At 37.7% G+C, this 25,432-nt stretch overlaps 1 protein-coding gene across 3 annotated transcripts in view; it reads left to right on the forward strand.

Moving 5' to 3' along the window:
* TLN2 (talin 2) overlaps positions 1-25,432 on the forward strand; it is a 604,144-nt gene that overhangs the window by 239,808 nt on the left and 338,904 nt on the right. For all 3 annotated transcript variants that reach the window (XM_043982393.1, XM_043982391.1, XM_043982392.1), the window contains exon 3: positions 15,804-15,882. The gene's annotated coding sequence lies outside the window, so the exon portion shown is untranslated. The remainder of the gene's footprint in view (positions 1-15,803; positions 15,883-25,432) is intronic.

Raw genomic sequence — 25,432 nt, forward strand, 5'->3', positions numbered from 1 at the left:
TTTTTCTATATTCATCGTTTAACATGACAGTATTATAGCAATACATTATTATATCGCAGTTTGTTTACCTGTTTCCCATTTGATGGATGAGGGGACATGGACATCTGCTCTATTGAGGATTAATTAAAAGTGCCTGATAAATATAGACTTATTCTTGTGGATGTGGGATAAACAACTTGGTAAAATAATCTTTTCTCATTTATTAAAGCTGAATGACAGGAAAGCAAGCAGATACTTCATTGGTCAATTTAGTAATCTTAGGTTTTCCCTTTCTTTTAGTTGACCTGTTTTGTTTCCCTAAAGAATGACACCCCAAGATCACATTTGAAAATGCAAAGTGCTGATTTGAATAATTTTCTGCTGCATATAGTGAAGTTCCAGTATCCCAAAGTCAGAGCACCAGAAAGCAATTTGAATGTGATCTAATTGTTCCTAAGATGAAACATATGGATTGGAAATCACTTATAAATAGCATATCAGTTAAGTGTTCTGCTTTTTACTCAAGAGTGGCATAGGAAATGTTTGCTTGACTTTTTTATGCTTAGTGTAGTTATGAGTCTGTTAGAGGAACATTTAAATTAAATATTTAAATCTCTCTCTTAATGGATTCTGGCAGGGAGTTTGTTAGTGAAAGTGTAAAAAGGAAGAAGAGTTCTGATGAATGCATTTTCATGTATTCATCAGACTCTTTTAAGATTGATTTAGGAGCAGCTAAGTGGCAAGTGGATAAAGCACTGGCCCTGGATTCAGGAGGACCTGAATTCAAATCTCTCCTCTTACTTGACACTAGCTCTGTGACCCTGGGCAAGCCACTTAGCCCTCATTGCCCAGCCCCCCCCCCCAAAAAAAAAGATTGATTTAGATGGGCTCATTTCATGTTGCATAAGGAGGGGTAAACTGTTCAGAAAACAGAGGAGGTCAAAAGCTCTGGACCTAATCACAGTGGAACTGGGCTGCAAGTAGCCCCTGCCCTTCAAACCTGTTGGAGATATGGAGGCCATCTTTTTCTTTTTAGTGATTGATGCGTTGATTCTTGGTAAACTGGCTATGTTTTGAAAGTCAAAAAAGCGTTGGCAGGTGAGAATGGAGAAAGGGAGGAATCTGGTTAAGTTTGCTGGTGTAACTGACTGGGTTATAAAGACTCAGCATTGGAACTCCTGCGTGTCTGTTGCAAGTGGCTAGGGCTTTGCTTACAGCATCAGGGGAATCTGGGTATCTCTGTTCCTGGCTTATTTGGTCACTTTCCTTGGAGGCCAGTATCTTTGTACCTAGGGAAGGAGGCTGTCTGTGATGACCTGGATCTGGGGACATGTTCTGCTGAGGTAGTATTTTTCCTGGTGAATAGAAAGAGTCCTGGACAGTAGAAAGAGTGGACCTCAGTTGGAGACCTGTCTCGGCCACTTAGTACTTTGGGGATCTTAGTTTACTTAAGCTGCTTCCTAAGGCTTTGTTTCAGTATCTATCAAATGAGAAGGTTGGACTGGATTGGCTCTGAGATCCCTTCGCCCCTGGAACTGTGATCAAGTTATAAGACTGGAACTTGTAGTTTTATTGACGTGGTGAAATCCCTCTGCCAGTGCAGCTTGCCACATTCTCTCAGACAGCGAGGTGTCTCAGTGGATTGAGTGTTGGACCTGGAGTCACCTGACTCCAAATCTAGGCTTAAAAGCACTTAGTAATAGTGAGACCCTGAGCAAGGTACTTAACCTCTGCCTCAGTTTCCTCAGTAAAATGGGGATAATAATAACACTTTTGTCTCAGGGTTATGGTGAGGATTAAGAGAGACAACATTTGGGGCAGCTAGCTGGAGCAGTGGATAAAGCACTGGCCCTGGATTCAGGAGGACCTGAGTTCAAATCTGGCCTCAGACACTTGACGCTTACTAGCTGTGTGACCCTGGGCAAGTCACTTAACCCCCATTGCCCTGTAAAAAAAAGGAGAGAGAGAGACAGACAGATAGATAACATTTGTATAGCATTTTTGATTCCTTAGGGTGCTGTATAAGTCCTAGCTATTATTATTTTCTTCAATTTAGAGAATTGTCTAGATTACTAAGAAATGAAATGACTCATCCACAGTCATTTGGTCAATATGTGTTAGCAGTGGGGCTTGGATTGAAGGTTTGTCTGGCTTAGAGGCTAGATCTATCCACTACTCCCTGGCAACCTCTACCTAATTCTAGTATCTACATATAATACTAAAATAATAAATACTGTTACTCAATACTAAAATAAAATACAACACTAATGATTTCAGTATCCATATATGTTAATGGAATACAGATAGAATCATTTGCCATTTATTTTAGAGAGGAGATTCTTGTTTAAGTATAGTTTGAATTAAATCGTCCTTCTAGCTATGACATTCAGTGACACAACATGTCAATCATGTCTAGATGCTGAAAGGGATAAGAAAATCTCTCGGACTTTTTTCTCAGAATTATTGAAGGATCTCAGACTGAAACATCCAACACAAGACTCTAATGTGAGCAAGCGCTAAATTATGTGATATAGAAACCCAGACCTTGGGAAATTTCGAGGGAGGGTGAGAGAACAAGGTGAGACAGAGCAGTAGGGGAAGGTTTCATGGAAGCCATGGAATTTGGCAGGGCTATCAAAGAGGGGTAGAAAGGAAGGGAGCAAAGATTTAGGAAACTTGATTTATAAACTATAATAAAAAGGAGAGGCAAATTGGTGTAGTGGACAGAGAGCTTCCTCAGAGTCAGCAGATAGCAAGCAGTTCAAGTCCCATCTTTGATACATTCTGGTTATGTGACCTTGGAGTAAGTCACTTAGTTATTTCAAAGTACTTAGTTGCAGAACAGGTCTGCAGCCACACTAGTAGAGGGAGTATCCTCTGTGGCTGTTTTCTTCATGAATTTGATAGAAGATCTAATCCTCCAAACTGAAAATGGAAAGGAATGGAAAGAAATACAGACAATGGAAGGGTGTTGTTTTTGTTTTAAAAGGAACAGGTGGTGAGTGAGCTAGAGCTGGGCAGAAACAAGAGGGCAGGAAAGCTTTTGGGACAAGTTATAGTCCAGTAGGCTCTTTCTAATGCACTGTGAATGGCAATACTAGTGGTGGTAATCACCGAGTCTCAGAGGAAGGCAACAGATGGCAGTTTGTGGAAACCAGATTCCAAGTGCTAAGTAAGGCTTGGGCAGCAAAGACAGTTTTTGAAAATGAGGAATACACAAGCAGTAATCAGCCAAGCCTGGCAGGGAGAGGAATTGTTGACCAAGAATAGAAATGCTCCTGATTTCCATAGTGTGGTTACTTAGCTGTTATGTCTGTGATTTGTCAAGACACCTCTTGACAAATACTTTGATTTATTCTATTAGCTTCTCCTTGGATTGCCAAGAGACAGGTGAACTATACATTATAGTGTCTTAGGGCCATCATTTTCAACACAGATCTTATTCAATAGTATTGCAGTTACCAAATCCTGCTATAGGATGGGAATTGGCTCTTCTCCCCCCCCCCCCTTCTTAAGTTCATTTGTTTCCTAACCAAAAGTTTGTGGCTTTTCTTATTTCATCTTCAGCTATTTAAATCTAAATAGTTGAAGAAAGTAGAGGTTTTAATGTAAAAGAAAAAATAAATTTCCTACATATTTAATCCCCCCCCCCAATTCATCATTTGATGGAGTAATGTAGTTTAACCCCAAACTCTTTAACTGATTCTGGAGTTGAAGGATCTGGGTTCAGATCTCCCCTGATACTGACTTTGGGCAAGAAGCTTAACCTTCTTGTGCCTCATTTTCCTCATCTGAAAGAGAGAGAGAGAGAGAGAGAGAGAGAGAGAGAGAGAGAGAGAGAGAGAGAGAGAGAGAGAGATGGATAAACTAATTGGCCTTTGAGGTCCTTTCTAGTTCTAGAGCTGTGATACTGTGAAGATCCTGGCAAAAGTTTTGCTACGTCTTGGGGGGTTCTGATTTGGCTCATTACACCCAAACTGGAAAAAAAAGGGGTTGCAGAATCACTTTTCATGCTTATCAGGATTATAGTGTCAGACAATTAATTGATGTGGTGTCTCTCTTGTTTTTACTGGTCATGATCATGATGAAGAAGAATAGTATTTAGATAGTACTTTAGTGCTTTACAAATGTTAACTCATTTGATCCTTACAACAACCCTAAGGGTTAGGAGATGTGATTATCCCTATTTTACAGATGACAAAACCGAGGCAAATGTATTTTAGTGAGGCAACTGGGGTTAAGTGACTTGCCCAGAGTCACACAGCTAGTAAGTGTTAAGTGTCTGAGACCGGATTTGAATTCAGGTACTCCTGACTCCAGGGCCGGTGCTCTATCCACTGCGCCATCTAGCTGCCCCCAAATGTATTTTAAAGTGACTTACCCAGGGTCACACAGCTAGTAACTATCTGAGGCTGGATTTGAACTTAGTTCTTCCCAAGTCCAAGTCCAGAATGCTATCCCTACTGCCACCTTTTCATTTCAGATGAAGGAAGGGTTTTCAGTTTGTAAGAAGAAGAAAGAAATAGTTTTGCCACTTGGCAATGCCTGATTCTCATTTCATATTATCATGGGGTACAAAAGAAGCTACTGAGCTATTACAGCACCTCTCTCCTCCAAGTTCTTAGATGGAGTTTTTGGGTTTTTTTTGGGGGTTTTTTGCGGGGCAATGGGGGTTAAGCAACATACCCAGGATCACACAGCTAATAAGTGTCAAGTCTCTGAGGCCGGATTTGAACTCAGGTACTTCTGAATCCAAGGTCAGTGCTTTATCCACTGTGCCACCTAGCTGCCCCTTTCTTAGATGGAGTTAATGCTTTGAATGGCAGTGAGGACAAAGGCATTGAAAAAAAATAGCTGAAAATGGGATTAAATGGGATGTCCAGGAAATGAGTGTTACCTAAGAATGAATTGGAGCCTCAACAAAAATATTGGTTCTAAGTCTTTTGGTTTGATCTGGATCATTTCCTGTTGTACTACTCTATTATGAAGAAAATAGCAATAGTTATTGGTTAGTGGAGGATCATATATTAATTGAGGGACATTAATAAATGAATCAACAAACATTAAGTTCCTGCCATTTGTTTGGCACTATGCTAAGCATTTGAGGTTACAAAGACAAAAATGAAACAGTCTCTACGTTCAAAGAACTTGCATCTCCTTGCTGAATACCGTAAGTGGAAGGAGGAGATTATTGGGAATTTCTCTTCATCCAGGGGCATTCTCTAAAATATTTTATTGAGTAAACCTCTGATAAAAGCATTTTAGTTTTTCATAAGAATGTACATGTGGGGAGCAGCTAGGTGGTGCAGTGGATAAAGCACCGGCCCTGGAGTCAGGAGGACCTGAGTTCAAATGTGGCCTCAGACACTTGATACTTACTAGCTGTGTGACCCTGGGCAAGTCACTTAACCCCAATTGCCTCACCAAAAAAACCCACCATCATGTAAATGTTTCAATATTAAAAATTGTAGTGCCCCCCACCCCAACAAAACAAATGCCAACCCAGTCTTTTGGCTAATTGCTAGCTTTGAGCATATGAGTTTTGGTTCGTCAAAGCTTTCCTGTAAATAGCATAGGCAAGGTTCATGTTTTTACTTAGTGTCTTAGTGGGAGCTGGAACCTAGTTAAATCTGCTGTCTCAGTTCAGCACTTTGTCCAATAAAGCATAGCTTATTTTTAATGTGTTTAAATTTTGATTTCAAGTAGAGCTATAAATTGCTGAGCTATAAGGACCCTAACATCTGTTGTTGTTGTTTTTCTCCCAACTCCACCCCCCCCCCCCTTTGGCCAGTTTATCTGAAATACATAAAAAATTGAGAATGGAAGAAATGTCAACACAAAGAACACTGTTAGGTTTTTTCCAGGCTGTTTGTTGGATTTGCTTTTACTTCTCCCTGTTCTGAATCTCTCCTACAAGGTGGAGAGGACATTGAAGGTCCTCGTTTATAATCTCTAGGGGCATAGAGGGATGCTACTGCTCTAGTCTTACTCCCAACGCCTTGCTTCAAGACTAGCCTGGAGTTCAAGAGTTTTCCATCAACTTCTGGATCAAATGTCAGGAGTTCTAGGACCATAAATTAAGAAGTTAAGTTCCTCTTCGGAAAGTGGTAGTGACATATATTTTGCTCCCTGGTAGCGAACATGTGTCTTATTTTGCTTTTGAGGACAATACTGTGCAATTTGTTCTCAGTGTATAGTTTTTACATAAGCATTTTCCTGAAGTCTAAATTTTAGAATTTTTCATGGGATTTTGTAAATAATTAAGCAGCATTTTCCCTCCCTACCTCTCCAAATAACATACATCTACATCCACATCTATATCCACACCCACACCCCGCCACATCCACATCTATGTGTATATAACTAATGCAGTTTTGTTCCCTCCTAGGAAAATCTGGTTTTCAGATTTTCAGAAGCAACCCATTGCTTTCATAGAATTTCATAGAACTCACACACACCACTCCCCACCAAAGAATTTCCTCTGTACCAGATCTACCAAAGAGTCGTCTCATCTTTGCTTGCAGATCTTTGGTGAGGGGGAACTCCAGTCTTTAGCACAGTGTCTAGCACATAGCTGGTGCTTTTAATAAAGGCAGAATGACAGTATCAAAATCATATAAGACAACTCAGTCTCCTTTGAGATAGCTCAGTGTAGTCCTCAGAGCCCCCTTCACTATGGTCCCCTATTTAATTAACAAAGTTCTGGGTGTTTTGTTGGTCAGCATTTTCTTCGAGTTGCATATAGCACTGAGACTAGAGTCAGAAAGACCAGAATCCAAATCCTGCCTCACATACATTAGCTGTATGACCCTGGGCAAGTCACTTAACCTGTTTCAGTTTCCTTATATGTAAAATGGGGATTACAAATCTCCAGGTTCTTATGAGGATTAAATGAGATAATATCTTTAAAGCACTTACCTCAGTGCCTCTGTCACAAAGTAGGTGCTATATTAATGTCTATTATTATTATTAGTAGTAGTATTAAATGCACAATTCTTAACAAAATTATTTTTGTTAAATAGCGAGGTAAATTAAATAACCACAAAATATTTTTTCTCCCTTGTGTCCCCTTCCCCACCTTGAATTTACTCCTGTAAATACAGATTTAGGAATCATTACATTATTATTAACAACACTAACTATTATTAATATGCCTCATCTGTGCAGAGGTGAGGCTCCACTGAGTCAGTCTTAAATCTATGCAATTATACCCTGAATCTTTCCATCTTTTCCCACAAAAATAATGAGAGACTTTATCACAGAGGTAGCTAGGTAGAGCTGTGGATAGAAGGCTGAGCCTGGAGTTAGGAAGACCTGAATTCAAATCCAACTTTTAGATACTTCCTAGCTATATGTCCTGGTTAGTCACTTAGCTTGTTTGCCTCAGTTTCCTCAACTGCAAAATGGGGATAATAAAAGCTCCTAACTCCAAGGGTTGTTTGGAGGTTTAAATGAGATAAAATTTGTAAAGCACTTAGCATGGTGTCTGGCATTTAATAAGCATTTAATAAAGACTTGTCTCCTTCCGTCATTAAGTGTTTATCTCCACTATCCCGTCCAGATATTTATAAGAACTACTCTTTAATTCTATTTGTAGGAATTTGGGGAAAACTAATTCTTTAGTCCTCAAAAATTATTTCCCATCATTCTGTAATATTGTCTTACCTTCCATACTGCCCTGTAGCTATGATTTAAACTTATAAGTCACAAAAACATGATATTTTTAAAAATCTCATTAACTTCTACATTATGAATATATTGTACAAATCTTCTATTAAGTATGCTGCCCTTTCTTATAATTAAATTTTCAACAAATTTTTCATAAAATCTTAATGTTGGGAGTTTAAGATATGCTACTCTTTACTTCCTCATTCAATATAGGAGGGAACTGGGACCCAAAGAATTATAGTGATTTGAATAATATTAAGATGCCCACAAGAAGCAGAAATGGAACAAGTACTTCTGTCTCTTGTGATCACATTTGAAGCTACTCAATTAGGTGTCTGTCTGTCTTTTTTTTTCTGTTGCAGTTTGGAAGCATTTTGTACTTTAATTTATATATCAGTTTATTTTTCTATTTATTGTTTTAAATGTTATTTAACATTTATTAATTATTATTATAATAATTATTATTTTTAAATCCTGAAAATAATTCCTAATACATTCTCATGTTTTGTTGCTTTTCATAATAAAACTCCTTTGGAAAGAGTGCTTTCCAGAGATCTATGTTGTTTTTTTAAAATATTATTCCTTACCAGATGTTGGTATGGCAGTAAAATCAATTATCCTGCTATCTTTAATTAATACTTGCTTTTTTAACCACTTTAGTTTGTATATTCTTGATTACCCATGCACATTTTTCAGCTATTTAATGTTGCACTACCATTTGATAATTAATCTCTGCCCATTTTAACTTAGTCCAATATTCTCAAAGTGCTCCAAAGGGGAATATGGAAAAGGTCATTAAACTGTAGAAAAACATAAAGAAGAATATCCAACAAATTCACACGGATATTTTCCCCAATGTGTGGTTTCTTATTGTCTTCAGTTATCATTTATACTTAGGTGCTAGGTCTATCCTGGGCCTGGAGTCAGGAAGATCTGAGTTCAGATATGACCCCAGATGCTTACTAGCTGTGTGACCCTGGGCAAGTCACTTAACCTCTATGCTTTAGTTTCCTCAACTCTAAAATAGGGGTAATAACAGCATTTACTTTGCAGGGTTGTTGCGAGTCTCAAAGAAAATTTTTATAAAAAGTACTTAGCACATAGTAGGTACCATAAAATGATTCCATTCCATCATGCTCTCTTCCCATGCCAGCATCTCTCTTCCTTACTTATAGAGTCAGAGTTCAGGAAGAGACCTTTGACTTCTTTCTGGCTGCTGGACTTCCCAGGCTGTCCCTGTATAATCTGTCATCCTCACCATGTTAACAGTCCATCTTGTTTTCCCAGCATACATCACCTCATTGACATGTTTCACTCTGGTTCTTCGAAGTTCCTCATTGATCATCTATATAAGGACTCCTTGGTCTTTCTGCCATGAATCAACCAGAAACATGAATCCCCCTTTGTGTGTTATGTCTCTCTCCTCCCTTCATTTGACTGTAAGCTCCCTGAGAGTAGGGCCTGCCATCTGTATTCCCAGTCTGGCCTTTCATTTGGAAGATTCCTGAGTGAGCACCTTCTTCCCATGCAGCTGGCCTATTCCATCTGTAGTCTTAGATAATTAACTCAAGATCACATAACCAGTATGTGTCAGTGCTGGGACCGAAATCCTGATCTTTCTGACTCTAAGTCAGGAAGTCTTTACCATGATGCTGTGTTATAATGCTATGCATGCTGCCTTGGGCATTTAAAATGATTTAATTTTGGGGCAGCTAGGTGGCGCAGTGGATAAAGCACCAGCCCTGGATTTAGGAGGACCTGAGTTCAAATCCGGCCTCAGACACTTGACAATTACTAGCTGTGTGACTCTGGGCAAGTCACTTAACCCCCATTGCCCCACAAAAACAAAAACAAACAAACAAAATGATTTAATTTACAGGAAACTTCCTCAAGCATATTTAACACATCTGCAACATCTTAGGTTTCACAGAGGCTTAGTGGGTAGAGTAGATTAGAATAGGGTTTCATAGGATTACAAAAGAAACCAATTATGTCAAAATACCCCCCCAAAAGTTCACAAACCCCATTTTGAAGAACCTCTTGTACAGAGTGAGGCTCGCTGAGTCATTCTCCCTCTGGAATATTAAATTCAGCTCAGAATGCCACATTTTCCCCAATGCAATGGAGTACCTTTGGAGTAGATCAAACAGTACAGTGAAAGAACTAGAGAGCCACTTCAAATGAATAGGGGATGGTTAACCTGAAGAAGAAAAGACTTATGGGGATAGGACTGCTATCTTTAGACCTCTTCTTGATCTCCTAGCAAAGTTTTATTTTTCCGTAGTTGGAGTTGTGTCTGACTCTGTGACCCTGCTGGGGGCATTCTTGGCTAAGTGGTTTGCCATTTCCTTCTCTAGCTCATTTTACAGAAGAGGAGACTGAGACAAACAGGGTTAAGTGACTTCCCTAGGATCACACAACTAGTAAGCGTCTGAGTCTGGATTTGAACTCAGGAAGATGTCTTTCTGGTTCCAATCCTAGCACCACCTAACTGTCCCCCATTGGGAAGGGGGAGGACAAGTTACCAAACCATAAATTAATAGTGGAAAACCTATTGTATTTCCATATGTCATAGGGAAGCCATTGGTAAGTGCCCCAAAGTGGGACGAGCTGCCTTACAAGGAAGGGGATTCCGTGTCATTTGAAATCTTAAAGAAGAAGCTGGGATAAGGTAGAAGAGAGCCTTCTTTAGGAAAGGTTCTACTTCATGACCACAGGAGCCCTTTTCAAATCTGAGAACCTGTTTTTATTGTGTATTTGTGTTGGTTTAGCTCCTGGTATGACATGTAGAAAATTATATGCATATGTCTGTATACACACTCCTGGGTGTGTGTGTTTCTGTGTGTGTGTGTGTATATATATGTATACACACGTATACACATGTATATGTGTGTATACATATTTATATATACATATATACACATCTTTATAGGTGTAATTCGTTAAACTATAACATGGCTCAAATAATTTACCCCAAATAAAATACTTTCTACTTTAAAAACTTGCTATTGAAGGTAGGCTGTAAGTCAGGTACTAGTTTTCTTCGTGAAAACCAGTAGTTTATAGGCATTGCATTGCATTGGGCACAACTTCTAAGCTGGATAGGATGGAGTAGTTATGTTAGAGGCTGGAGATGCATAGGTATGACCCTTCATTTTATTGCAAAGTTGCATTGTTTTCCCACTCATCTGTGAAATGGAATAGTAATACCTACCTATTGGTTCCTAGGGACTTTTTTATGAAGGAAAGCAGAGGAAAAGGGAGCAGTGCAAGAGTAATTAGGTGTTTTTTATTCTATTAAGCCTTGTGAAGGGATTTGTGTAACTAAACATTATTAAGGCTTTTCAAAAAGGTTTATAATTATGATTTCATGGGAATTCAAGTTTTATATAGGGCTCCTGAAACTTTGAAAATAGACATTGAAAAGAATAAATCTGTTTGCAGAAAATAAATTGAACATAATGGGCCTATTATGGGAATAATTTTGCATTTTACAGTCTAAGTAGAAAAATACCTTCATACATAAATAGAACCTAATAAAAATAAATCTGCTAAGTGAGTAAATATATTGTGATGGAATAAAATCTTAACCATAGGAATGGCCCATCTGATCCAATATGTGTACCTGCTTTTCATTCTTATTCATACTTTCCCATCATCACTTCCTTTGTTATGGTGAAATAAATCTGGATACCTCACGGAGAAGTTTTTTTAATGCTTCTTTTGTACTAGCTTCATGCTTTTCATTTTTGTTAATTCAACCCAAGATGAATACTATACGTCCTAAATATCAAGTGAAATAGGTGAGCAATCATAGATTCAGATAATGTAATTATCTTTTGTGTTTTTAGTATTATAGGATGAAGATAGGATATATAGGATGATTTAAGGGAAAGAAAAAAGTGACAAAGATACAACACAGAATGAATTTTTGTTGTACACTCGGAAGGTGCTTTTCTTAAGTCAAGTGCACACTGTCCCCAAGTTCAAGTTCAAGTTCAAGACCTGAAGATAACAGTTCACTGAAAATGAATACAAAGAGGCGGCCAGGCAGCTTCCTGCCCTTGAGAACACATCCTGCTCTGTAACAGCAATAGCCCTCAAATCCTGCCTTCCTTTTTGGATACCTGTTTATATCAGATTCTCCTTAAAACAAGTCAGAGCGCTTTTAACTTATCCATATTCTTTGTCTTCATTATGAATGGCTTTTGGTGAACTTTTACCTCATTAACTCTATACAACACCATCAGCCTCTTGGTGTCCAGATGTTTCATTGGTTTATCTAGACATCCTTGAACTATAGAACAAGAAAGTATAATTTATGATCTTAATTAATGAATCTATAAGCTTTAATAAAGTGCCACTCACTGTGCTAGGAACTGGGCATCAAAAAGACCAAAAAAAATGATAATTCTCAGGGGTCATTATTTGATTTCTGAATTGTAATGTTAAGTTTAAAAGTATTTAGTAATAATGTGTTACGCCATTCATGCCAATCAGTGTCCAATCTCTTTTTAGTTCAATTTTCAGACTATGCTGAAGGGTACTTTAATTTTCCTCTAACTCTCCTTCCATCTTAGCCCACCCCAATCTAGCCATCGGTTTATTTTTGTTTGTTAGTGTCTTATAGATGCTTGTAGGTTTTTACAGTATATTCATTTAACAATACCACTACTACCACCAATAAAATCCTCCCTTATAACAAAGAAAATGCAGAACAGCTTCAGAGGCTTTTCTTCCATAAGTGGTTTCTCATGTCTACGTTAACTTGGACTGCTTCTTGAACTCCTTGATTAGAATCACAGAAGCAGGTGAAGAAGGTGTATTGCAAAGATTATGATGTTCAGTTGAGCAGTCCATTGAGTTAGGCTATCAGTGGGCACTTCAGATGCCCAGAGCTACAGAGGAGGAAATAGTTTTAATAAAAGGAAAATTCCCTAATAATTAAAGCACAGTCAAAATGAAATAGGCTGCTTCCATTGGATCATTAATTTAGAGCTAGAAGATAACTTCTAGAGGTTGGTCATCTAATCCACTAGTTGATAGTGGAGATTTTCAAGCATAGGATAGATGCCTACCGTGGGATGAATCCAGAAGTTCCTTCCAAGTCTGAGCTTATGTCATCATGTCAGTTCCCCTGTGATGGTTATCTCCTTATCCACCCTCAAATACTCCTGCCTGTGATCTCATCTGTTTAGGAGTTTAGTCCCTTGATGCAGGTCATAGGCCATCCATACTTGACCATCCTATGCCACTCTTGCCCATATCCTCCCATAAGTTTGCCATGGGGGATGCCAGTGGGGTGGGGGAGGTCTGAGCAATCAACAGGAGGCCTCTCTCTCTTTTTCTTGGCATTGAGAGGGTTTTTCATCCCTTATCCTTGACACATGATTAGTCCATCTTCTCTTGAGCATATGTTATTCCTGTTTTTCAGCATTCTGTGTTGCAGCCTTCTCATACCCACCATGTACCTTTCCATTGTCCTTTTGTATCCTCATGCTTGACTCTTTGGAGGTTTTTATAATGTGTTTCACTGCCTTATAACAACATCCACTCCTTCAAGGTCCATCCAACCTTGTCTCTTCTTTCTGTTGCTCCTCACATAGCACTTTGTTTGACAAAATTCATTGAACATTTATTAAGCAACTACTGTGTGTCCAATATTATTATTCCTTGTTAACTTGTATTTACATGATCATAAACTTGGAATGTAAAAGACCTTAGATATCTATAAATCAAGGCCTTCTCCTCCCCCCAACCCCTACCCCCCATCCCCATTTGACAGAGCCAGCCTTATAGTTTTTAAGACTTGGGTTCAGATCTCATGGCAGACAGAGGGCCAGTCTGAAATGGTAGAAGATTTTTTTTGTTTTGTTTGTGCATGGAAATCTTTTATTGCAGTGAAATCACAGGTCCTATCTATTTCTCCATTCTCTTGTGTGTGGCATACTTCCTATTAGACTAAATTCCTTGAGGATGTCTACTTTTTCTTATACAAACTCTGTGTCTTCCCAACAGTTAATATGGAGCTTTATACAAATTATAACTTAAACAAGTTGTGAACTGCACTGTATTTTTCCCCAATTTGTTTTGATTTTTTCCTTAAAGAAGCACCTGTAATTTCTTTTTTTTTAAATTTACAGTTGTTTCTAATTTTAACACACATACACCAATTTAAAAGCGACTTTAAAATTGACCAGTACTTTAGTTTTCAAGACTGTAAAAATCCAGCTAGATCTTCCATTCAAACTCAGTTGCTTTTTGGTTTTTCTTGGATAATTGCAGGTAAGCACTTAAAGTGGCACCTGTAATTTCTTAATGAAAATGATTTCATTCTCATGCAAATGTGTGATACTTGTTGCTATCATGATATCTGTTTTTGTTTTTTTGGTTTTTTTTGTTTTTTGTGAGGCAATTGGGATTAAGTGACTTGCCTAGGGTCACACAGCTAGTAAGTGTTAAGTGTCTGAGGCTCAATTTGAACTCAGGTCTTCTTGACTCCAGGGCTGGTGCTCTATCCACTGTGCCACCTAGCTGCCCTGATATCTGTTTTAATTGTACATGTTTAAACGATAAGATATTTTTAACCAGTCAGAGACTCACACCTGGGTTGGGGTTTATTGCCAACAGGCTGGAGTAGGATTATCATTCTTGTACTTTATTAGAGGATTGTACAGTGTCTTTCTGAACATAAAACTTGGAATGCTTGATGTAGATGAGGCTTAAGATGTGGTCTTGTCCAATTTCCTCATTTTACGAATGAAAGACACTGGGGTTGAGAGGTGAAGTGACATATACTATGTAAGATCACATGGCTAATTAGTGATAGAGCTGGTGCCTGGACCCCGTGGGCCTTTGGTCTTCTTTTTCAGTGGTCCTTCCACTACTCCAGAGGATCTTCTGTGTTCCATGTTCAGCTGATTTATAACATGGATTCTCCAGTCATCATTTTAAACAATAGATGTCTATTAACAGCTGTACTTAAACATCAAATGGTCAACGTTTCCAGTACAACTGAATCCTTATCTTGGCATCATATGTTTTATGAGACTTGTCCATGGTTCTAGAACTTGAGGTGACAGCACTAGTTTATTTACTCATCATCTCTCTGACTTTGTTTCTTCCTCTCTTTTCATTTCCCCAAAGCTGTGTTGCTTTTGTTTGTTTTCAATTGCTACATGGCTTTCCTACTATTAATACGAAATTTTTCCCTTTTCCCATTTGACAAAATACTTATACTTACAGTCCTGTGACATCATCATATTGCCCTCCAACATTCTTTGAGATCTCTTTAAAAATACAGTAACATATAGCTAGTATCTGCTATACCCTTTTTTGTTTGTTTCTCATTTGATTTCTAGAAGGAGAGAGGTAAGGGCATATGTAGGTGTTTTCATAATCGTGTGACTAATGTGATCTGTTATTAATGTAATAACTGTAGGCATGATTTTAAGCATCATTTTTGGTTCTTAGTTATCTATGTTTTGTCCTATTGGCTGTGGTTTTCTGTGTTCAAAATTGTGAACCTCAGTCTCTGACCTCAGTATATTTCTCCATCTTCTTTGGGTTTCCTCAAATAGGTGAAAAGTGTCAGTTGACTTTAAATTGTGTTTTTGTGCACAGTCTTCCTAAGTAGATTGGTGTCGTTAAACCTAGATAACATAGAATGAATTTGTTTGTTTGGGGGTGGGATGCAAATATAACATGAGGGAATCATGAGCCCTATTTTTCTGGGATGTCTTAATTCAAAGGGAAAACAAAGACAGTCTTTATCAGATATAAAATGAATATTGAGAAGTTTGATGGTTCATCCCATTTGCATTTGCAGTGAGATAAAGGACATATTTTCTTATACTTCATTTTCATTCAGAGTCATTCTCTTTCCTGACACATAGAGGAAAAAATAGTTTTGCCTCTGTGCCAAAAACAATATAATTTTAGTCTCCAAAATGAATATCTTGAGATATCAATTCCCTGTTGGTAAAACAAATTCCCAACTCTTATTTGGAGACGGAAATTCATTGTTTCCTGAGTGTTTCCTTCTATGCTTAGTATGAAGGAAAAATTTATGTATTTAGTATTCTTTAAAAACTGAGCATGAATATATGCTTCCATAACATATTGATTTTTAGTGTTTGTTTTCCTTATTGTTTCAGGCATGGCTACTGGACAGCTTCCATATGCTTTAAAGGTAATTTTGGAGAACCGGATTTTTTACATGAACTGAGAATTTAGGTAAGACCTTTTCAAAAACAATGAAATGGGCATAATAGAAATGACAGTTTTCATTTATATATTATTTTTTTATCTTTTGAAAAAATTATTATTTTTAATATAATTTTCTTTTTAAATGTTGAGTTCCAAATTCTCTCTCCTTCCTATCCCTGCTCCACTCATTGAGAAGGGAAGCAAAATTATACCAATTATACATGTGAAATCATGCAAAACAATTCCATATTAGCCACATCACATTAAAATGGGGGGAAAATAGAAAACGAGAAAATTATACTTCATTTTGCACTCGGAGTTCCTCACTTCTCTCTGAGGGGTGGATGGCATTTTTTCATCATGAGACATTTGAAATTGTCTTGGATCATTGTCTTGATCAGAGTAGCCAAGTCTTTCATAGTTGGTCATCATTACAACATTGTTATTACTGCGCACAATGATCAGCTAGTTCTTTTCACTTCATTTTGCATCAATTGGTATAGATCTTGCCATGTTTTTTTCTGAAACCACCCTCCTCATCATTTCTTATAACACAAAAGTATTCCATCACAATGATATACCATGACTTGTTCAGCCATTCCTCAACTGATGAGCATTCCCTCAATTTCCAATTCTTTGCCACCACAAAAGGGGAAAACACATTTTGCTATAAGATACCATAGAAAATGAAGTAATATTAAAAAATATATAGCAAGTTTCTCTGATAAAGGCCTCATTTCTCATATATAGGGAATGGAGTCAAATTTATAAAAATAAGAGCCATCCCCCCCATTGATATATGGACAAAGGATATGATCAGGGAGTTTTCAGACAAAGAAATTAAAGTTAGGGGGCAGCTAAGTGGCACAGTGGATAAAGGGCCCTGGATTCAAGAGGACCTCAGTTCAAATTTGACCTCAGACACATTATACTTACTAGCTGTGTGACCCTGGGCAAGTCACTTACCCCTCATTGCCTGGCAAACAAACAAACAAACAAAAAAACAAAAACCAAAATACAAAGTTATCTATAGTCTTATGAAAAAATGCTGCAAATCACTGTTTTATTTTGTTTTGCTTTTGCAGGGCAATAAGGATTAAGTGACTTGCCCAGGGTCACATAGCTAGTAAGTGTCAAGTGTCTGAGGCCGGATTTTAACTCAGGTCCTCCTGAATCCAGGGCCGGTGCTTTATCCATTGTGCTACCTAGCTGCCCTTAAATCATTGTTCTTGTCCAATCTCCTCATTTTACAAATGAAAGACACTGTGGTTGAGAGGTGAAGTGACATATACTCTGTAAGATCACATGGCTAATTAGTGATAGAGCTGGTGCTTGGACCCCATGGGCCTTTGGTCTTCTTTTTTCAGTGGTCCTTCCACTACTCCAGAGGATCTTCTGTGTTCCATGTTCAGTTGATTTATAACATGTATTCTCCAGTCATCATTTTAAACAATATTGGATAGAGTGTGGCACTGGCAGTCAAGAAGACTTAGTTTTGAGTCCTGCTCCTGACACTGACTGTGTGACCTTGGGCAAGTTACCTAAGCATTTATACTTGTGTGGTTGTTGTAAAATGTTTTGTGACTTTAAAAAACCTATGAAAATGTCAGCTTTTATTATTCTTATCTATTATTAGACTTAGACTTAATAGAAAGTTAGAGTTAGAAGGGACCTTAGGTATCTTCTAGTGAGATTTTTCAATTTGGAGTCAGGGACATGAGTTCACATCCCAGCTCTGCCACTTACTACTTGTGTGACCTTGAACAAGTCACTTCATCTTTCTGGGCCTTAGTTTCCTCATCTGTAAAATTAAAGGTTTGGATTAAATCAGTGGCATCAACTCAGATATAAATGGGGACTACTAATCTGTACATAAGGATCCTTGTGGGCTGTATATTGACTTAGTTTTAAAATGAAATGTTATTTATCTTTTATTTTGTTAAATATTTCCCAATTACAGTTTTAAAAATTTAATTTAATTTTTGGTTTTTGGTGAGGCAATTGGGGTTAAGTGACTTGGCCAGGGTCACACAGCTAGTAAATGTCAAGTGTCTGAGGCCGGATTTGAACTCAGGTCTTCCTGAATCCAGGGCTGGTGCTCTATCCACTGTGCCACCTAGCTGCCCCCTCCCAATTACATTTTGATCTGTTTGGGGCCACATTAGGGAGTGTTGTGGATTGATTGGCCCATGTTTGACCTCTCTGGACCAGAGTAGAGTTTTATAATTTTATATTTAGAGTTTTCATAATTATAGGTAGAATAAGTTATATTTTGTTATAATAATTTTATAATTATATATATACATATATATACATTACATACACACACACACACACACACTGCCTTTATCAGGATGGTTCATCTATGGGCTCTTTTTACTTACTTGATCTTTACATGTTTTAATTAATGAAAGTTTATGAACAGATCCTAAGGATGTTTGACCAATCTAACAAAGTTTTCTTTCCTTTCCTTCCCCCCCCCCCTTTCTGGGATTCCTATTAAATTTCTATTACAAGTAGCTATTTCTTTTTCCTTTTTTTCCTCCAAATAAAAAACATGATCAATTTAAGTGCTCACTCTTTTTAGGGTATGGAAATACATATAAAGTACTTTCTACTCTTCAGGCATCTACAATTTATTTGGAGAAAGGCATAAATATATCAAAACCAAAATTGCAATATGAATTAAAGAGTGATTCTTCCCAAAAGAAAGTTTGACTCCTATTTGATGGGAATGAATTTTGGGGAAATTGAGATTGTTAAAGCATCATCAATGTAAACAAAGTAATTGTTTGGACAGGAAAGGGGGAAAGGAACATTTATTAGCCACCTGCTATGTGCCAGGCATTCTGTTAATCCCTTTTTTTTTTTTTTTAGTGAGGCAGTTGGGGTTAAATGACTTGCTCAGGGTCACACAGCTAGTAAGTGTTAAGTGTCTGAGGCCGGATTTGAACTCAGGTACTCCTGACTCCAGGGCCAGTGCTTTATCCACTGTGCTACCTAGCTGTCCCTCTGTTAATCACTTTTATAAATATCTCTTTTGAGCCTTATAACTACCCTGAGAAGTAAGTACTATTATTATCCCTATTTTGCAGTTGAAGAAACAGAGGCAGATAGAAAGTAAGTGACTTGCTTCAGGTCATATCGCTAGTAAATATTAGGCCGAATTTGAACTGGGGTCTTTCTGACCCCTGACCTAGCACTCTATCCAGTGCTTGGTCATCAAATTCTCTTTGGTCCTGGTGGTTATGCACTTAAAAAAATATTTTGGAAATTTTTCAGTGATAGGGAAAGTCAATCTGTTGAAGAATATTGGTTTATTTTTAATCATACAGTCTTTTTATTTTCTAATCTGACTTTCCATATGCACCTTAAGAGAAATTGAGTCTTTGAAGATCTCCCCCTCCCCTTTTATTTACCAAATGGTATAACTTGCATTTCATCTTCAGAAATTTCTACCAGGGTCTTGTGTCTTTTTGGCTGCTATGATTATATGCTAGAGAACACTGGAGGTGAACCTCTCCTGGACAGACCTTAGCTGATTGTTCTTTCTTGGTTGGCAAGGAGTCTTTATCCATTGGCTTACAGGAATAATTTCTCTGCTTTCTTCAACCCATAGACTATTCCCTGCTTCTTTTTTGGTGGGTTTAAAGGAGGTAAGACAGCTAGAAGCTGATTACAGGAATTTTAGGGTTTCCCCGAAAGTAAAATAACATTAGTAAAAATCAAAATTCACTAACTAATACTACTTAGTTCTTTTGCTTTGATGTAAACCATGTTAAGGTTGCAGTCTAGAAGGAGGGAAAGCACAGGTTGCCTGCAGGGTATTGAACAAAAATCCAAGCTGAGTGAATGAATGAGGTAATCAACCACAAGCAACCACATCTTCTTGGCTCTCTGAAGGGCTTTGGGAGAAATCAGGTAGGGATCAGCAATTAAGGTATTCAGGCAGCCATGAGCCATTAGTTCTTCACAATATTAAAAATTCTGCATTAGGTTTTTAAAAGGCAGTGAGTATGATTAAAGTGATATGTTTAATGCTGTACTTAATGACTCATGATTAAGTGATTGAAAGCTGAGTTTTGGAATAAGCTGCCATTCTGACCTTAACTTAACTTCCTCTTTGTCATATAGAAAGCATTTGAAAGCTGTCTCAATAAGGGAAAAAGTGAGGAGCAAGAAATACCTTTCCCTCTATTTATCCATCTCATTTACTTTGCTGACACATATTTGGGTCCCTGAAGCTTTTTTATGATGTTTCTGCTTATGGTGTCAGTCAGTATCCCATAATTTAAGATTTCAAAGATATTCAGTCCCTAGGACATCTCAAACCCCAGTTAACCGACAGACTGGGAAATTAGTTCAAACCCCAGTTAACTGACAGACTGGGAAATTAGCCCCATGAATTTTGAGAAACAACTCTTTAGCTTTGGGGAAAAGAGAATAGCTATCCAGTGTGTGGGAAAAGGTCATACTATATTGATCAAGATGGGTTCTAAATCAGTAAGATAAGTTGTTTCCTGTACTTCCTTTCCTTCATTAAAAATGTAATATTTTGTGTTCCTGCCACTATTCTATTTGCAGAATTGGTTGGATTGCAGTTTCTCATGGGCAACATCATTTTCTCCTCTTCCCTGTGTAATATCTTCGGAGGGATGGAGGGAGTTGTCATTTTCAGCTTATCATTTTTTCGGACACACATGTTCTGCTATGCCTCTGAAAGCATGTCTTGGCTGTCCAGTGAATGATTCAGAATAATAATAACAATAACAATGACAATAATATTCCCTAAGCTGTTTTTCATAATTAAACTCATGAATAATTTTATAATCAAACTTACCAGTCCACCATTTTCCTTGAGCAGTGCCTTTTGGCTAATTGTGTTCATCTGATAATTACACTTAGAATTAAGAAACCATCTCAAAGGCTGCTTAGATAAGAACTTCTTTTTTGAAAAAATTTAACAATACCACTGACTTAAAGTCTCTGGAATATTGACCTAGTCAGGTAGAGTCCCCTCCATAGATCCTGAACTGAGAGAATTATTGTCCTTGTAAGGCCCTTGAGGTCATAGATTGGCTTCGCTTTTGCCATCACCACCCTGGCATAGTGCCTGGTCCATTTTTTTAAAGTGGCCTCTGATTTCATTGTTGTACGGCAGTGATTCTCAAACCTTTGGGTCTTTGGCTTCCTTTGCAGCCTTAAAATTATTGACACTCATCCCTGCCCTCTACCCCCAAGGGATTTTGCTTATGTGATCTGTATCACTATCTACCATATTAGAAATTAAAACGTTAGTATATTATGACAAATATTTTTACCTTGTAGAGGTCCCCCGAAAGTGTCTAGGGAATCCAGAGCACACTTTGAGAACTGGTAGAGGTAATTCCCATTGAGGGATATATCTCCTTTGATGTAGTTTAGTACCTCTTCTGTAACTTAGAACCTTAGAAAGTTTGTTTGAAAGCACTGAGAGATTTACTGATTTGCCTTGAGCTGTACAGGAAACCTCTTGAACTTATGTCTTCTTTCCTCTGAGGCTAGTTTTCTGTCCACTACACCCATGGTGTCCAACTCAAAATAGAAATGGGGGCCACCAAACTGTACATAAAGATCCCTGTGGGGCACATATCAACTTAGAAAATCACGTTTTTGTATTTCTTTTCTTTATTAATTCATTTATTTCGTTAAGTATTTTCTAGTTACATTTTACTCTGGTTCTGGTGGTTAAGGGAGTGTAGTGAGCACATGTGACCCAAGCTTATATGACACTCCTGAACTGTACCATCGTAGCTTTAAAAAAAGGCACCTAATCAATACTTCTGATTGATTATTGATTAATTTGTATGAAGAGCTAAAAGCTTCAAATTAAAATAGCCTGAAGTCTTTATTACCTAATAGTGTGAGGGCAAAGTTAGAATACACATTCTTTGCTTAAGATCAGACTTACTTCTGTCTGTGTATTGTTGGTAGCTAATCTGGAAAGCTGCTGCATCCATGGTGTGTAGACCATTCTTTATCTTGCTCATGCCCTTTATGCCTCAGCTAAACTGTGCCCCCTTTTGCTCCTTGTGTGACATTCAATTTCCCATCTCCCTTCTAACTTGTCTGGAATGAATGTACTTTCTCCTCACTTCTGACTCTTGAAATCATGGATTTCCTTCTGACTGGTACAAATTCTACCTTTCTGAATGAGGCCTTTCTTAATGCCTACAACATACTTCCCTCTTCCACTAACCCCCATTACCTTGTATTTCTTTTATATATACTTTATATTTATTTATATGTTTGTGCTATTTCCCTCTTTATAACGTGAGCTACTGAAGGGCAGGACTCTTTTCATTTTTGGCTTCATATCAATAATGCCTAGCATGGTGTCTAGAGCAAAAGTTCTTTAATAGATAGTTTTTATCTATTTTTCAGTTTACAGACTAGCTCTTGACCTCAGTCAATCTCTGGCTCTCTGGCTTCTTAACTTCTCTTCCTAGCTATGAGACTCTCTGTTTCCAAACTCTATCCTCATAGTGACATTTGCCCTCTAACTAGGCATTAAGGGGCATGGTGGGTAAGAACATGGTTAGACTTGATGTCATCAAGGCCTGAATTCAAATCCTCCCTTACACGCTAGCAGTTTGATCTTTGTCAAGTAACTCAACTCCTCTCAACCTCAGTTTTCTTATTTGTAAAATGGGGATAATAATAGTACCTACCTCACAGGGTTGCTGAGAGGATTAAACAATGTTAGTACCTCACTCTGAAAACCTTAAAATGATACATAAATATTAGCCATCATTATTATTATTAGGCATCCCTTGCCTTAACTGACAGGTTCTGCCCTGTGATTGCACTTTTCTGGGAATGATAGAGATGGTTACTGCATTTCCTTTTCGTTACTTTTCTACAAATATGCGTTCTATTTCAGACTGTGCTGTCATACATAAAAACTTGTTGTTTATAATGGAAGGGCCCTGCTTAATCACCCATTATGTAAATTCAATTTGAATAGAAGCTATTGTAGGATCCCCCTCTAATGTGCAGTGTATTTGAACCTTGGATTGACCTCTTCATGATTGAATAAGACTGGAGAAATAGCTTTTATGGGAAGTTCTGGTGATTAGAAGCTTGTGGCTAGTTAGCTCAGGGCACAGTTAAATGTGCTTTCTAGCAAACACACGTGATTCCCCTGCAACTCAAGAATATGGCCACCCACCAAATTGAAGATAATGGGATTTGTACTATCTAGAATTGCCCTGTTCCCTAAGTATAGGGGGGGAATATTGCCACATCAGTGGTTCATAGTTGTGTGCTCAGAGGCTTTATTAAATCCCAAGATTCCTAATGGAATTATATTTACTTAGATATATTGGGAATTTCCAAACATGTGAGATGGCAAGCAACTGGACTTTGACCTTGAATTTTGCAGTAATGGGTCATTATGTTATGCTAATTCAATAGTGCCTAAATGTCATTGTATAACTGCAGTAATTGATGTATCCACGATTTCTTGAACAAATGGAAAGTATGTGCTTTGGGGATCACGGCTCATTTCTTGATTGTGACAAATGATGGGTCTTCTATGTAGAATCATAGAATCTTAGTAATTGATGGCACCTTTCAGATCAAAGGTCTATTGGTACAAAGGAAAAGAGGGCAGGATTAGGAGTTGGACCATCTAGGTTTGAATCCTGACTTAATTGGATTTTAACTCTGTGCCCTTAGGTAAGTTGTTTGACTTCTTTCTGCTTCAGTTTTCTGAGATAAAGCAAGGAGGCTGAATAAGATGACGCTTAAGGTTTTTTTCTCGTCTTAATCTCATGCTCTTGACCTCACTCAATCTCTGGCTACCCTTGTCCAGTCACAACCACTCTGGACCTCAGTTTTCTCATTTGTAAAATGAGGGGATTAGACCCCTGAGATCCCTTCCAACTCTAAACCCATAGTCCTATAATTTAGTCTGTCTTGCTCATTTCATTGATTGAGTTCTCTTGGTTCTAATTTACTCATGTGCTATTGACTCTCCTTCACTTTTGGTTACAAGAAATAAATGGTAAGCAAATGGTCCACGTTAAAGTTAACCAGGATTCAAGTTCTGATAGCTCATTCCTAGTCTGTCTTTTGGCATGCAGATCTTAGTTTATATGAAGTGGTTTTTGTACTGTTGTATTTTAAGATGTTTTCCTCAAGAATATAAGGTCCAACCTATATAAATGGAATTTAAAAGGGAACTGATTTGATTAGTGTAGACAGATATTTCAGAGGGCAAATTGGGTCATGAGTCTATTCCAGATTCCTAGCCAAGTAATTGAAATGCATCCTGAGATACACTGAGACAGAACTCAGTGGTTTCATTAGGTGAATAAAATACCCCAAATCAAAAGAGCCTTTCTTGCTACCCTACACTAAAAATTCTGCAAATAAGTAATCCTCAATTTATTTACCTCTAAGGGATGATAGAATGACTCAGTCCTGCCAATATTAGGACTCTTGGCTCCACACAGTCTAGAGTGTACAGAATTCTCCTACTATTCTGCTTTATCCTTTGGTAAGTTGCATATAATTGTAGCATGTCCAATTTTATAAAAGTCCAGTTTTGGACACTGCATCATCATTGTTATCACTAAGGCATTCTTAATAGAAGCCTGCATTCAGAGAGTACCCCAGAGCTCAGTGAGGTATGGTATATCTATTTAGAACCCATAGTATCTATAGCAATGCCCTCTGTCAAAATTTAAAAAAAAAAGACAGTCTTTGGGTTTCAGTTGCCTTGTTTTTAATAATTTTATGGCAAGTGGATTGAAAACATAATATTTCTCTATATCATAAGTCTGTCATGACAAGGTCACCTCTGGTTCAGGCTCCTTTGTCTTAATCTTTTGATACAGAAACTTGATTAGCAGTTCCCCTGAGAGTAATCAGGTCCGAATTATTTTGTGAGTCATGATGCTACTTTAATTAATTGATGGTGAAAAATCTCATTCCCCAAATAACTTTGATAATATCATCTAGTTAGTTTACTCTTTTCCCTTCGGAGAGATTACTATGTACTCTGATCCCTTTATTGTTCATTCTTGCCAGAAGGGATCTATCTTCCCAACCTCTGAACTGTGTAGCACTTCTGCTTTGTCCCACACATTTAGTACTTAAATACTTCCTTGTGTAATCATTATTTGCTTACATATCTTATCTCTCTGGCTAAACTGTAAATTCTCTGGAAATGGAGATGGTTATGTCAGGTACATTTTTATCACCTGCAGTGCAGTTCTATACAACTTAGCTTTGTTGAATGAATGAATGAATTGCCAATATACATTTTTCAGGTGCTGTTTTCCCCCACTTTAGTATTGTTGAAATTATGTAACTCTAACCAATCCAATCTAATTCAACATACATTTATTAAGTGGTTATTATATGCAAGGTACAGTGCTGCTTGATGCAGAATCAAAACAAAAATGATCCCTTCCCAGTAGGAACTTATATTCTACAGGGAGAAGAGCCAAAAATTTAAAACAGATATGGAAATCTTTTACCTGGTCCCTACTCTGATCAACATTTTTACAATAATAGACTGTGACATAGT

This window comes from Dromiciops gliroides, chromosome 2 (assembly GCF_019393635.1).
Source record: "Dromiciops gliroides isolate mDroGli1 chromosome 2, mDroGli1.pri, whole genome shotgun sequence".
Taxonomy (NCBI): Eukaryota; Metazoa; Chordata; class Mammalia; order Microbiotheria; family Microbiotheriidae; genus Dromiciops; species Dromiciops gliroides.